Consider the following 15,461-nt stretch of genomic DNA (forward strand, 5'->3'; position numbering starts at 1 on the left):
AAAGGCAACTCCTAAACATGTCCCCTGAAAGGCAGAACTGTATTTGAGCAAGCAAAATACAAATCTCCACAATTTTATCTGCTTCCCCCCCCCCCCCCCCCCCATCAATTTGCTGCTTTTAGTTTTACAGGAACCTAACATTTTTATAATAGCAATGAAGCACAGAATGCACCAGATGATGTTTCAAAATACAATATTAGAAGAATCAAGCCATCAAGAGGAAATGGAGATGTGTGTGCAGTCATAACAAGAGCAAAATCCAGCACGCAGTGGTAGAGAAAATGAATGTAGCTGTAGAAAGGGCTAGGGAAAAGAAATAGATGAAATAAAGGGAAATATGAAGGAAATGAATGGGAGCAGATTATTTCATCTGTGTTTTAGGGTGTCTTCCTTCTTGATGTATATTTTTAAGATCTTGATTATCCTCCTATTTATTCATTATTTTGAACTCTTCGGTTAAATGCCTACAAAATATTTGTCTCTCTAGACAGAGGACCAATGATTCTGTGAGAGAGGGTCCTGACAGTGCAAGCACTTATGCAGAAGCTTAGTATGGCAAAACTGCTCAAGAATACATAAAATGAATTGAGTACCTAATCCTTTTCAGGTCAGAGGTAAATTAAATGATCAGTTTGTCCTCAAGCTAGTGAAAGAGCCTTTGCTAAAAATATTTCCCATTGCTGGCATATTTGATTTTTTTTTAAGATCTCTTGTGCAAACTATTCTGGAATTCATTTTACTGAACTCCAGTGGAACTAGTTCAGACTACGGGTCATGAGAAGTAAAAAAAGGTAATGTGTACTTAGCCAATTCCTTTAAAAATCACAACTCATTTATGGCAAAATTCTTGCTGCATTTATCCATTTCTTTGTTGCAAGGCTAGGAACACAGGCACAGAGAGGCAAAGTGGGAGGCATGACCCTGGAGCAAATTGTGGCTATAACTAGGCAGGATCTAGCTGCATGTAAGTGGGAAGTGTGTGAATTTGGAAGATGATTGGCATTTGTAAGTGCGACAGATTTGGCCCTGCTGTATCAAGGAGTAAATTTGCCACTAATGAGGCACAGATAAACATGTCAAGTGACTCCAGGGTATTGTTATAAAATCAGGCAGTTTGATTTACCATGCAATAATGGCATTCTCATGTCTGAATGGGGAAAGATTCATATGGTTGCACTTCTGAAGTTCAGAAAAGATGGTTCAGAAACATTTAGATCCATTTTTGTTCTACACTTCCTATTATCATTCATACTGACTAAAACAAGTATAAAATGGCTCTATTCCACAGCACTTTCTATTCATTTTCATCCTGATCTGCATGATGTGAATGGCAGGGGAACCAGTGAATCAAGCCATCAATTTGTCTTTTGATGTCATAGACAAGTCAAATTACTTACGGGGAAAATGAACACCTTGAAAATTTGCCACAACATTTACAAAGCAAACGCTAGTCTAATTATAGTTTTATGTTTATTCTCTCAGAATTTATAACCTTTTTCTTTTCTTCACTGAGATACATCTTCATCATTTTGAATGCTAACTTCTTAATTCCAATAACTTCCCTTGCTTTACTGCTTAGCCAGGCTGATTTCCTTGTACCCATTCCCAAGGGATTTCCAGCAAGCAGTATGCACTGGTGCTGTGCTCCCAGTATGGTGTCCTTCAGGGGTCTCTATGCCATGTGAGAGGGTTTAGCTCTCTTAGCCATCCTTCTTCTACTTCTTTGAAACAAGATTCCTCATTTTTACCTAGCTGTCCTTCCTGAAGGTCAGCACAGCCATGGTGATGGTTTTGGCCCTCTTATTCCTGTGTGCTTCCTGCATCTAAAAATACTATGGTCGCTATTGCAAACTGTTACTTCCTCAAAAAATAAATGTTGTTTTGATCTAAGATCAGTTCAAAACATGTATATTTGGTAATAAACTCTTGTTCTGACTCTCTGGACAGGCTTTCCCAACACCACCTAGCTTTCCTGTATTTTCTTTTGCCTGGGCCGTTGTATTTCACTCCCTTGCATCATTCCATGAAAGTTTAAATACAAGCCTGGCAAGCTGTTACTTTCAACTTGCCAAAGAGAGGATTATAAAATAGTAATGGGTCACAGACTGATTTTTAATTCATGCTTCCCACCCTGAAGAGTTAAAAAAAATCACAAGATTTAAACATAAGCTTCAAAGTGAAAGGGGAAAAAAAAATAATCACGGTTTTGGAGGGCGAAGGTTTCTAATCTGTCTTTGGTTTCCTGTTTTTCATAGCATGCATGTGCACGTTCAATTCTGAATGTGCACTCACACACAAAAATGGGCACTTACTTAGTTTCTTTCTGTTATTTCAAATGGTGACACCAGGGCTGGACACAGGCAGTATAGGAGACGTATAGGAGACAAGTGCTTGCCTGCCTTCCACTGCACTTCTTGTGTGCCAGACGTACTCAAGGTCACCCTCAGAAATAATCTTGCAGCGTTCTGCTGTAGTCTAAACATTTTGCTGTTCTATTGCAACAAAATGCAGGAGCATATGAAAGTAAACACATACCAAGTGAGAGGAGAGTATAGCGTGGATCAGACAGCAGCTGCTGACAAAACATCAGGCTGCATCCAGAGACATGCTCTCCATGGCAAGCCAAGGCCACGTTTGTAGTACCAAGGTTCCACTATTTATCAGAAATCATCTTGTCACACGTCACCTCTAAAAGGTTATAATACAGGCCTTGAGTAGTTTAACTATAGGTAAACTGAATTGAGGATTGCAAGCTGCTGATGCATTGAATTGGACACATGCCGTGTGTCCTGATGAACCATCTCCATTAGCAAAGGGTAATAGTTTTCCATTTTTTAGCATGGAAGCCACAGAAGGCTTATGTACAAAAGCAGTGAAACTGATTTCATGACTGCATTGTTTATGTCATTTGAGAATGAGATGTGACAGCTCTGTGTCTTGTCTTAGACCTCTCTTGCCACCACGTTTATTTCAGCTCATTGCTAAACAGCCATCTTCACATGTTGGCATTTTCTGTCCACTGAAGGGTCTTAAGTGAATTTTGCAGTAATGTTGAATTACTGACCTTTATTCATATTAATAATGGGTATAAGTGAAGCAAGAATTCAATAAATTGTGTCTGTTTTAAATTGCCTTTTCCTGCCCTATTGTCAGGAGCATATTTAGTGGTCTGCTGTGGGCTTTTTCATGCCTGGTAGCCAAAAATATACATATGTATGATATACATATACATTTTTAAAAATCAAACTATACATATATATATATATATATATATATGATAGGTTGCAAGATACTGGAGCTGCAACAAGTTCTGGGCACTACATCGCCACTTTTTGAGGGCATATCATTAGCAATCTGGTGACCCAGCCTGGGAGATGATGTATATCCTTTCAAAGAAATCAGCAATTGCAGCATCTGATAAGACTTATGGAGAATCACTGCATATAATGGCAAAGCTCACAGTGACATGATGCATTTGCTGGTTAATGTATTTTCTGACAGGTAACAAAAGGCTACTGGATCAGCAAGTAGTGGGTTACTGCAGTATAATGGCTACAAAAATAAACTGGATAATTAATGTCAACCTGCCTAGATCATTGTAATATGAAATTGATCTCTACCTGTGTTGGCATTACTAATGGATATGTACCTTTTCAAAATCTCTCTGTCAAAATTTGCCCTTCACTGATTCCATGATCATTTAGCCTCTTGCATGTTCATTCTAAGCAAACTGCAATGGCATTGTTAGAAATACTGATTTTGTAGCTGTAGGCCATGACTTGTCTGCTTAAACAACCTCACCTCTGCAATGTTCCTGATGGTGCATTCTTATGAGAGGTCAAAGCATGCACAAGGGCTGTGTTTTAGTTGCATTTGCCAAGTGATTTTGAAAGAATAACATCTGCAACAATGACAATATGTTTGCTGTGATTACCAAGCACATTTATTAGACTTATGGTCTTACCATTAGCTTAAAAATGCCCGGTGACCTTGGTGCTGCATCACTGAACTAGATGAACGATGCAATTCACAGTGATCTGCATACAGTTGCATAATAAAGACCTTGGCCAGTACATACCCTCTGCTATGGCAGCATTTTAGTTACAATTGCAAAAAAAGAATCATTACCTTTCTTTTGCTATCATATTAAGTGCAGTGGTAACGAGTGAAAAGAGGTCACAGAAACACCACTCATAATTGTAAACATAACAGACCACATGGGAAGCCACTGCTTTGCAGAGACCAAGGGGTAGATTTTCAAAGGCACAAAGGTCAGCCCTATCAAAAGTCACTGAGATCCGAGCTCGAGTGTGTACTTTGGTGATTTTCCTGACAGCCTCTTGACAGGCGCTCCTGAGCAATCAAAGTTCAAGGAGCCACCAGGTTACCACAGGCAGTCTCCAGGAGACTGATGACCCAGGTATAATTCTGGGCAGAGACAGCTGTGGTAATCAAGCATAAGAAGTTATCCCAATGTGTGGCTGCAAAATGCGATCCCTGGCTACAGCATTACTCCTTTGGTTTTTTCCAGTTTATTTAACCCTCATCCCTGGACACTGAGTGGCTGCAGCTTGTCTAGCTTAAGCTCTAGCTGCTTCTTATCTCGGCTCCAAATGTATGATATGGAGTTTGACTGGGCTTTGCTCTTCGGCTTAGTAGATTGTTGGTCGCTCTTGGTTCTAAACCTTAGCACCCGTCCTGACTATGCTTCTTAGCCAAAATTTCTTCTTGTTCCTGATTTTTGTTTTCCTGGTTTCTGTTTCCAAGTTCATAGTTTTAGTCATAACCTCACCATTTAACAGTCTGCATCCTTGCTGTATTTCTTTGATAATCCACCTACCTTCTCAAAAATAAAGCACACCGAGGAAGAAGGAGTGCTAGTGAACAATGTGAAAATATTTCTGAAACAAAATTCTATCAGCTCTTGGCCATCATTAGTCCTTCTGGTCTACAGCTGACTGTGAAATTAACTGTGCCGTTAAGGTTATGTGTCATCTAAACAGTAGTGTTGAGAGAGAAATCTCTAATATATTTTATGAGTAAAAGGAGTATTTTTAATGCAAATACCTTGTCGACACCCCAAATATGATCAGGGCCTTAGGGGTGAAACAACTGCATATCTTGACAAAAAGGCTCCAGAAAAGAATACCCTAACATTTAAAGAGGCATAAAGTGATGCACTAGATTTTCTCTCTCCATTGTAGAACAATATGATAGTCATGCATTACTGTTCAATCGCTCTTTGGAATTGCTAACTGAATGGAGGAAGTATGCTGTTGATGCACTGCAGAATGTGAAACAGTTTAGGCAGTTATTCCTTGTGAAAAGTAGTAATGGCACTTGGCTCTTCAGAAGAAGTAGGCGTGATAATGTGATCCACTTTAAAGTGCACTTGTGCATTTTGCTTGGTGAGTCAATTTGCTGGAGGAAGATGATACTAAATGACACTAATAACCACAAAAAGGATGAGTGCAGCATAAATTTGCTTATATTTCAGACATTGTGCACATGGTGCATAGAGATCTGCAGAGTGTTGCAGGGTAGCAGCACTGCGATATATCTCACCTGCATAATGAGTACTGCTGAATAACTGTTGGCACTGCATAGGAAACCCTTTGACTGAGATATGAGCATACCTAATGCTTCCTGCCTTGTAAAAAGGACCACTTCTCAAAAGAGAAATTCACCCTGGAGACATGAATTTCTGAGGGCAGACACTGAGGTGATATGTTTAATGGTGCACTTTGCAGTTTGCTTCACCATCATCACTGCCTGTATACTTATATTCTCTCTTTCTAGCACACCAATCTGATTATTGATTGGGTTCTGCTGCAAAGGAGAAGGCTCAGATCAGTTGCTAAGGTCAGTTGCCAAGAATACCCTGAAGTGCAGCAAGGATCTTCACGTAAGTGTCCACCAGAGCCACAACCTGTGTTTGGTGAATAATGGAGAGAAGTTTTTGCTAAGATAGATCACACCTATGTTGCTCATGTCTTTCTCCCTGCTGCTCTTGGCCAGAAGATATATGTATGTACAGCAGTTCAGCTCCTGTGCTATGGTTATGGCTTACCAAAGAGCTATGGTCCCCATACGACCACAGCCCTTACAGGTCCTTTGCCTGGTTCCACCAGCTGAAATATTACATGTATGCTACACGATCAAGCAAAATGAGAGACATTTTCCTATTTCAGACTAATTGAAACTGAACTTTCTAATTGTTATAACAGCTGAATAATCATAGATCCGTAAAAAATCAGCACAGGAAAGAACACTGAGAGGCCATTTAGTCCATCCTCTGCCTCAAAGAAGGGTTGACAATTACTGACACTATGATATGACAGGGTGACTCTCCTTTAAAGCTTTAGTCTTTCTCTCAGTAGATCTTTCAAATGACTATACTGAAGATTTGCATCTTTCTTTTAATGGTAGATGGCATATACTGGACAGTGTATGGTTTTTTTGTGTATACATATATGTATGTACTGTCAGGGATCTTAAAGGTACGATAACAATGGACTTGGTTATCTGGTTTTGAGTCATTAAGTTACATCAGAGACCATGATGCAAATCAAACTGCTAAAGGACACCTACAGAGTCTAGTTTCAGATTTCACATACCAGGGAAAGAGTCACTCTACATATGCCTGATTTCTCACGTTTTTTGCTTAAAAATATACTTTTGGCCACTGCCAGGAAAGGGATACTGAGCTAGATGGGGCTTTGGTCTGACTGAAGACCATAATTCTTATGTTTATAATTATTATCCTCACCCTCATGATTGTTATGTAGTGCCTAATGGCTAATCAAGAATGATACCTAGGCAAGGTACAAGCAGAGAATAGTGCCTCTCTCCCAGAACAGCTTATGCCAGTAAAATATGACTGCTGTAGCAGTACACAATTGATGACAACATTGGATTAAAACATTGCAAAGCTTTCCCTCTGTATAGCCTGACTGGTGCACCACAGAAGGCATTTTGCTCTGTAATCACTGCAGTATGGTACTAATGAGCTTGTTAGGCTTTGTGTGCTTTACTGCACAGTTTGCATACTTTGTGTACTTGGGATACTTCAATGTTTTCTAGCTGTGCCAGTGGTATTTGCATTCTGATTGCTTAACAAAACAATGGCTGCACATTTAAAGAAGGTCGTAATGCAAATACAATGCATGGCAACAATAATAATATCCTGCGTGCCTACAAATCCCAATGCACACAATGTCGTGCATTGAGATGTGAATGAACTGGACAGTGTGAAGCTACAGGCATCAATTCATACACAAATTCTGTGTACATGTGTTTACCAACATTTTTTAAACAGCTCAAGAAGTTAAGGGAAGAAGGTTTTGTCTGTAAGAAACAATGAATTGTGGTTAACACACTGGATTGAGACTTGGTCCATGTGGGTTCAACTTAAGCACTTCACTGGATGTCCAATGAGACCCTGCACAGTGATTTGGGCTTTGAATCCCAAAGGTGCTTAGTGGTGTATTCCACTGGTTCCCTTGAGAGACAGGCATCTCTCAGCATCTAGCCCTGGGACTTCTCAGCAAGGATAATACCTTCACGTTTCACAAAAATGCTGTGAGGAGAGCTTATCTCCTTAAAAATTACCAGGCACTCAGGTGATGGACTCTAAAGTCAGCTGTCACAAAATAGCGAGGTCCTTTCCCAAACTAGCATGTTTTCTTTTCACTGGGACACAAGCCCCTCATACGCACGTCCTCCAACCTTTAAACCCAGCAGCCTTCATATCAGATGGGATGGCCCTAATCGTGAATGACCTGTTTCCTTTCTAACCTGGTGGAGCCAGATGGGCAGCCTCCAGCCAGCAAGATGCTCTCAGGCCTGCCATATTCTCTTCCTCCTCTGCCTTTTCCCTGTCACTGTGCAACACCTCACTTCTTCCCAGTGGCCACATCTCCCTAGTGTGGGCAGGGGAAAAAAAAGACCTCAGAGGCAGAGTCTCTGTCTGTCTACCTTTGATGATCCTCATTAAAACCTCCAGGGAGCAACCGAAGAGTGAAAAACACAGATGTCCCAAGGCCAAGATGGGTATGAACAACTGTGGCAACTCACATTCCTTGCTTGGGAGTCTTATTTTAAAATATGGGTGATGTAAACCACAGCAGGACTGGGAAAGCGTTACACAGTTTATTGACATGAAGGATGCATCATCCTCTATGAGGCAGCTGAGAGCATTAGAGGCGTTTGTGCCAGATGTAAACCCAGCACTCACACCTGTGTACATTGCCAGTGTACTGGTGGGCAGGATGAATTGCAGGAAGACTTAGTTGCTCTGTCCCACAACAAATGTTAGGAAATGGACTCTACCAAAAATCAGTACTGCTGAAACCCAGACTCCAAGTCTGGGCTACTGAGTGACTCTGACCCAGACATTCAGCATCTCCAACATGTGACGGGTCCTGGTTTCTTGTGGGGAAATTCAGTATGTCCTGCAGGTCTTCTGACTTTTCAGTTCACAATCACTGTCCACAGCCACAGGTTCCAGCTATGGAGCATCAGCCTGGCCGGCAGAACTGGATCTAGCACACTGGTCCCTGTTAGATGGAGCTTGGTAAATTGCTTAAATGACCTCAACGAGGTATTTGTTCAGTAGTAGTGAGCTAACTCAATGAAGGGCTTTATTTTATAAATAGTCTGGAATGTTTTAAGTAATCAAACATCTGTAACTCAGTCAGTCAGTCTGTTTCTGCAGGTAATAATCAGTTCAATGAGTTCCAGCAATATTTTTGCAGTAAAAATCCACTAATATTTTATTCTGCAGTCCAGTGTGACAAGACAATGTGCATGGTCAGCAATAACTCTTTACAATGGTTAATCCATCATATGCTGTTGATATTCTGTTTATTACTGACTATTTATAGTAACTTCTTTGTCCTTGATAGGGCATACTCCATTTTAGCAAATAGAGGCACAAGTGATTTTTTTTGATAGATCTGGTGGAAAGTTTTCATCTGAGATCATTTTTTTTCTGACAAGCCTGCCTATTTTCTCAAAGCAGAGATACAAATCCCCATTCCATCTGAACAAACAGCAATACAACCTGAGTGCTGGAAATTTGAGGGAGAATTAGGGTTTCGACAGTCATATAAAAACTTTTGAAGAACTGGAAGGTCTTTCCCTGTTTTACCTCAGTATGTCCTAGAATATGCTTAACTGGACCACATTTAAAAAAAAAAGAAATCACTGGTGGACAGCAATTTTGGTGCAGGCATAGGCACAAGTAGATAAGATGACCAGAAAGAATCAAATGACAAGGCTGGGCTGTTTTCAATTTCAGGAATACAAAGCTGACTTAAGCTGCTATGTCTCAGGTTTCAGTTAACTTGGATCACTAAAAAAGCATCGCATAGCTTTGTATTACTTAGAACTATGCAGAAGAGGAAATTGTGCTATTCTCTATACTTTTGAATACAAACACAAAGAACTGGGTCAATGCCTTAATCACAGGAGTGCTTGTATTATTTTGCTTAACCCTTTTCTCATGCAGTGGGCATTTGATAAAGTTGCATTCCATTATTAAGGAATTTGAACTGAAATCAAATAGCAACAAAGAGGAAGGATAAGGTTTTCTGTCAGTCCAAAATGTTTCTTTGATACCAATTAATCTGATCCTAGACAAATATTTCTATAACATCAGAGCAATTAGACTGAATAAACTATTTTCATTATTTTCTTTTAAAGTCAGCTGTTCTTTAGATCAATTTCTAATAAACAGAAAGCAGAGAAAATAACTTTCTACCTCATTTGGATCCTGGTCCATCCTCCAGCAAAGTCCCTAGAAATTCTTTCACTAGATTCACTGGTGTTAAGGTAGAGCTTTTATTGTTCGCTATGAAAACTGAGAACATACAAATTCCGGGTAGTGATGGTGGATACCATTTCAACTGTTCATAAACTGTGCACCAAACACAGTGTAATAGAGATCAGCACATATCTGAATATTATTAAAACTTTTACACAAGAATTCAGTGAACTTTGGAAAAATGCACAAGGGAGGAAGGGAGGTTTGTCTCTCTTTTTGTCTCTCACTTGCTAATCCATCTGGCTGGTGGATAGGCTGGGACCAGTCCTCAGGATTTTTATACTGGTGATGACTCACGATACTCTTGTAACCCTGCCATACTGGGTCATTTTCTTCAGGCACCATTAGGCATGCACAAAGAGATGCTGTGATCAAGATATATCTGGTTTCAATGTATAAAGCAATCATTCATTGTCTAACGGATGTGAGAGATGCCTAGGGGATTCAGTTTGCTGCTAGGCTATGCCAAGAAAACACCCAGAAAGTCTCTGCCGGCCAGTCTTCCTCAGTCCTCCGTTGCTATCCTCCAACTCCTTGTGTTTCCCTTTAGGATTTTATACCTTTTTATATTTTTTCTTATGACTCTGCTACAGGCTTCCTCACAGCTCCTTCTCACAACATTGAATTTCCTCAACCATCTAAGCCAAAGTTTTGCAGCTTGGCTGATCAGACCTAGGCATTGGACAATTCAGATGAACTAAAGGGGAGGTGGGTATGCTACAGTTGAAAACGCTAGATGCTGCTGCATGCAAAGGAAATTTGATAATTTTTCCCATTCCCTCTCTTCTTCTGCAGTCCTTTATCTCCCCACTCTGTTACTACACTGCTCTCATCCACAGTCCTCCCTAGGCCCACTGGTCCCCTTCCCCCTACCTCAAGGTCCCCCAGAAAGAAGTTCTTGGCAGGGTCCTGCATTGTGCTGGGGAGTGATGTGCCAGCAGCAGACTGAGAAGTAAGGAGGGGTATGCCAGCCACCTTCCATCTCTTCTCCTTCCCACCTCTGGCGGGTGGCACCACCCCAGCTCTGATCAAATGGATGAGGTGGACAGGAGTGGAAACAGACCCAGAAGTTCAAGGAGTCTGGGCAGGACCAAACATGGCTAGGCTGGTCCCCCCAGATACCAGATCTTTTGGTATTGTTGCATTTATATTGCAATTGCAGTATGCATTTATATTTTATTGTTCAATATGTATTTACAACAGAAATGGTACTATGGTAGCAATGCCTCACTCACCGTGGATTCTTACAGCTGCATCCTCACTATATGTAAATCACTGTATTCTGGTAACTCTAGTGAAGCCATACCATCTACACTGTCTGTCAATCCAGCTTGTCATTTTAAAGTAATAGGGAGCACTGATCATGTAGGCTGACCCTCCAAGCTGATGCAGAATGTACAATTCCATCCACAGGTTCCTGCAGTAAGGGGAATTAATCTTGCCTCCAAGTCCAAGAATGATACTAAACACCATTCTAGTGCTCAGGATGGGAAACTAGTACAACAAAGATGGGATTGTACTCTGAGTTACACTGCAGTAAACTTGGAGTAGGGTCATTAGCAAATATCAGTGGGTAGATCGTAGGAATATCAAGACCTGAGATGTCTGGCCAACATCACATTGCTGGGCAACAGCACGGTTTAAGTTTAAGGACAGAAAGAAAGACAGTTTTCTACTTTTTGTGGAGTGTAAAATAGCTGTGACATGCCTGAAAAAGAATAGTTTGTGTTAGCAAAATTGCTTTCACATTTTTAATGAAAAAACTTGAAAGCAGATTCCTTCTGGTTCAGACAAACATTAATCAGTAGAAGCAGGTACTTGTAAATAAATTAACTGATGCCATAGCCTCCTCTACACCTTTTTGTCTTCACAAGCAGAGAAAACACAATATACCTTAGGGAAAATGGTCTTATTTGGTGTTAGAATCTGGAGAGGTCCTTGGGAAGAAATAAATACAAATCAGAAGTAAAATAAAATGCTTGTCTCTAATGAAAAGAGGGAGACTGATTGGTTTGTGATTCTTAGCATCTACAAAATTGAGGTCACTATTGTGAAGGGGATCAGTCAGTTTCTAATCTATTTCTTTAGTGCAGCACTACCAATTCATCAGAAAATTATAGGGAAAAGTCCAACAGAGCTTGAGGCTTGGGCAGAATTCATTATTCAGTACCTAAGTTTCTCTTCATGAGATGCATATTTAGTGCAGCAGCTATATTTTTATCCACTGAAGAACTCTATTTGGATCCAAAAGCTTTTCCTTGCTAAAACTCTGAAAGATCTCTTGGAGGTGTCTACTCTATAGCAAGTCCATACATATCCTTAAGGGAATCATGAAGTACACCCTTATTTACTTTTAAAGCTATTTTTGTAAACTATCAATGCAATACAAAGATTTATAAGCATAGCAGGTAAACTCTACTTACTGATCCCATAAATCATGCCTGTAAAATCACTTCTCCAAGCAATGTTTAATGCACAAACTACGTACATTTAGTCCATGGAAAAATTAATTATTTAACCTGATGATTTTTGCTGTCTTGGCGAATGCCAGCCTAGACTTATTCCTGTAGGTTTTATTTTCTTCTTCACATGAATCTTAAAAGTAACGCACCATTTGCACACCCTCTCTGTACAGCACACACGGGCTCCTAGCAGCGTGAGCTCAGAGACTGACCATTATGCGCTGGGCTACCCCTGGCTCCCTCGTCGCAGGTAGCTCCTCTATGCTAACAATAAAATATTACGTTATATCATTGGAGGAGGTGGATGAAAGAAAGGAGGGAGACTGAGAACACATTTTCATTGCAGCATTCTGTCTGTTTGCCATAGTAGTTTGTATTAGGTGTGAATGTCGTTGAAAGGATTTCATTGAATGCTCCTTTACTCTCTCCACCCTTTAACAGAGGGCATAAAGGTTTCAGTTTTAGTTAAGAAAGGAATTATGATCATTGGCTAAAAAGTCAGTCATGCTTCTTGAATAACGGGAGGTTACGAGGCAAAAGAATATTTAGGATACAAAATAAAACATCCCTCATAAACATCCAAGACTCTTAGGGTTTCAGTCCCTATTCCCTTTAGGACCTAAGGTTTCATGTAGGTAATTCACAGTCTCTGCCTTTTCATCATCAGCATGTTTTTCACATGCAAAATGGAAGAATGGATTTAAGCTTTACTGTACAATCAGAGTCCTTGTTGCTCTTCATGTATGTGCTTATTTTATGTAGAAAAAAAATCCATTCTGTTAAACTATTTTAACAATGAGCATAACAGTCCATCTTTAGAAGAAAAAGTAGTCTTCCACATTCATTTCCCCTGACTTAAGGAGGGAGAATGACAGAATCACATCACACAGAGTCATAGAAATGTTGTTTTCAAGGGACATCAGAGCAGCACATTTTCCAGCCTCCTCCTCAAAGTATTACTATCCCCAGCACCAAGTTAAGTCAGCCATGGGTTTGTCTAGCCAGGTCTTGAAAATTTCCAGGTGTGTCCACATCAACCATGGGCAACCTGTTCCAGTGCTGCACCGCGTTCCTGGTGAAGTTTCTCATGATGTACAACCTGAAATCCCCAAACCACGATTTGTAGCTATTGCTTCTTGTTGTGCCATCTGCAACAGCCGAGGAGAGTTTGGCTCTGCATTTTTGCATCTGTCCTTCAGAAAGCTGTAGGCTGCTATTAGGTTGCTCCTTAACCTTCTCTTTGTCAGACTGTGCTGCCTCCAGCTCTCTTCATGGGACGTGCTGTAGGCCTGTGAATGTATCTTCTGTCTTCTAACGTCAAGATAATTCTCAATGATTTGTTGAGAACATTTTTTTATTGGCAAAACTGCCAATAACTTGACTAAAGTAAATATCTGAGATGAGACAAGGGTTTAACGTCAGGGTCTGTACTGTATACTGAAATATCCTAAGAGGTCTAATTTAATGAGTCCAGCCTTACCACATTTTAGTGAACATATAAAATTAGATTGCTTGCTTTTCTTACGGAAGGTGGTCATACAACACAAAGGATTGTTGGTTGAACAAAAAGCAAGAAAGAAACTGTGACAGGTATAGAAAATGTTCAGAACAACACAAAAAGCAAGCCTCTGTCCCAGGAGGACATTATGAGAAGACTTCAGTTTTATCAGCTTGTGGATAGCAACATGGAAGCCACTGGGAACATTATAGCAATTCTGCAACTGTTTAATTTAGCAGACAATAAATGAAATGTTATTTGGTTCCCTTTACAAGTGGAAGGGGGAAAACTTAAAACGGAGCTTGCTACGAAGTATGCTGTTTCTGTAATTTCACAGCAGGACAATCAGAGACCACTTTAAACCACAAAGTTGTGGGAAATCTCAGTGCTTCTAAAGCACATATCACTCGCTGGGGCCTTATTAAGCTGAAGGTAATGTAAAACTGTAAACAGCATATGCTAAGCTTCTGTATCGTACAACAAATTCTGTGTTGTGTATTGTCTTCTGTTTCAGAAAACGTCTGTAAGAAGTTCAGCTGTAATCAGCAAGGTATAAAATTCCTGCAGATTCCAAAAAATGATGAACCCTACCCAAAAGTTACCTGTATGCACTCAAGACAAGGCATCTGGGATCTTTCACATTACAGCTGGAACTTTTAATGCATACAAAAACTAGACATGTGCTTGAGTTTTTATAATGAGACTTTCACATTCAAAACTTACATACTCCAAATTTCCATATAATCCTGCTGAGGCTACCTAAGCAACTCTAGTCATAAAAAGAAGACTGGTAAACATTAATTCTGATCCAGTAAGTATATAAGTATTTTGCACAAAATGTATTGGAAGAGATCAAGAGACTTCCACGTGATATAATTCCTTATTATACTGAGGGACATGCGGGTCTAATTCAGGTAAGGAACAGAACTGCCCCTGAGTCTCCCCCTCCCATTTAACCATTACAGGATAGAGTAAATAGGTGGCATTACTACTTCCACGCTAATACTCTGGGCACAGGCAAGCAACAAGCGGTTTTGGCAGCTGTATTGGCTTTGTGTGGCAAGGTTTTGGTAGCAGGGGGGCTTACAGGGGTGGCTTCTGTGAGAAGCTGCTGGAAGCTTCCCCTGTGTTCGAGAGAGCCCATACCAGGCGGCTCCAAGACGGACCCGCTGCCGGCCAAGGCCGAGCCCATCAGTGATAGTGGTAATGCCTCTGTGGTAACATTTTTAAGAGGGGAAAAAATGTTGGGACAGACGGAAACGGCAGCCGGAGAGAGGAGTGAGAACATGTGAGAGAAACAGCCCTGCAGACCCCAAGGTCAGTGCAGAAGGAGGGGAGGAGATGCTCCAGTCGCCGGAGCAGAGATTCCCCTGCAGCCCGTGGGGAAGACCATGGTGAGGCAGGCTGTCCCCCTGCAGCCCAGGGAGGTCCACGGGGGAGCAGATCTCCACCTGCAGCCCGGGGAGGACCCCACGCCAGAGCAGGTGGATGCCTGAAGGAGGCTGTGACCCCGTGGGAAGCCCATGCTGGAGCAGGCTCCTGGCAGGACCTGTGGATCTGTGGAGAGAGGAGCCCACGCTGGAGCAGGTTTTCTGGCAGGACTTGTGACCCCGTGGGGGACCCACGCTGGAGCAGTGTGGTCCTGAATGACTGCACCCCGTGGAAAGGACCCAAG

At 41.0% G+C, this 15,461-nt stretch overlaps 1 protein-coding gene across 1 annotated transcript in view; it reads right to left on the reverse strand.

Moving 5' to 3' along the window:
• The window catches only part of GUF1 (GTP binding elongation factor GUF1), a 329,928-nt gene that overhangs the window by 58,810 nt on the left and 255,657 nt on the right, over positions 1-15,461 (reverse strand). The gene's annotated exons all lie outside the window — the stretch shown is intronic.

This window comes from Accipiter gentilis, chromosome 3 (assembly GCF_929443795.1).
Source record: "Accipiter gentilis chromosome 3, bAccGen1.1, whole genome shotgun sequence".
Classification (NCBI taxonomy): domain Eukaryota; kingdom Metazoa; phylum Chordata; class Aves; order Accipitriformes; family Accipitridae; genus Astur; species Astur gentilis.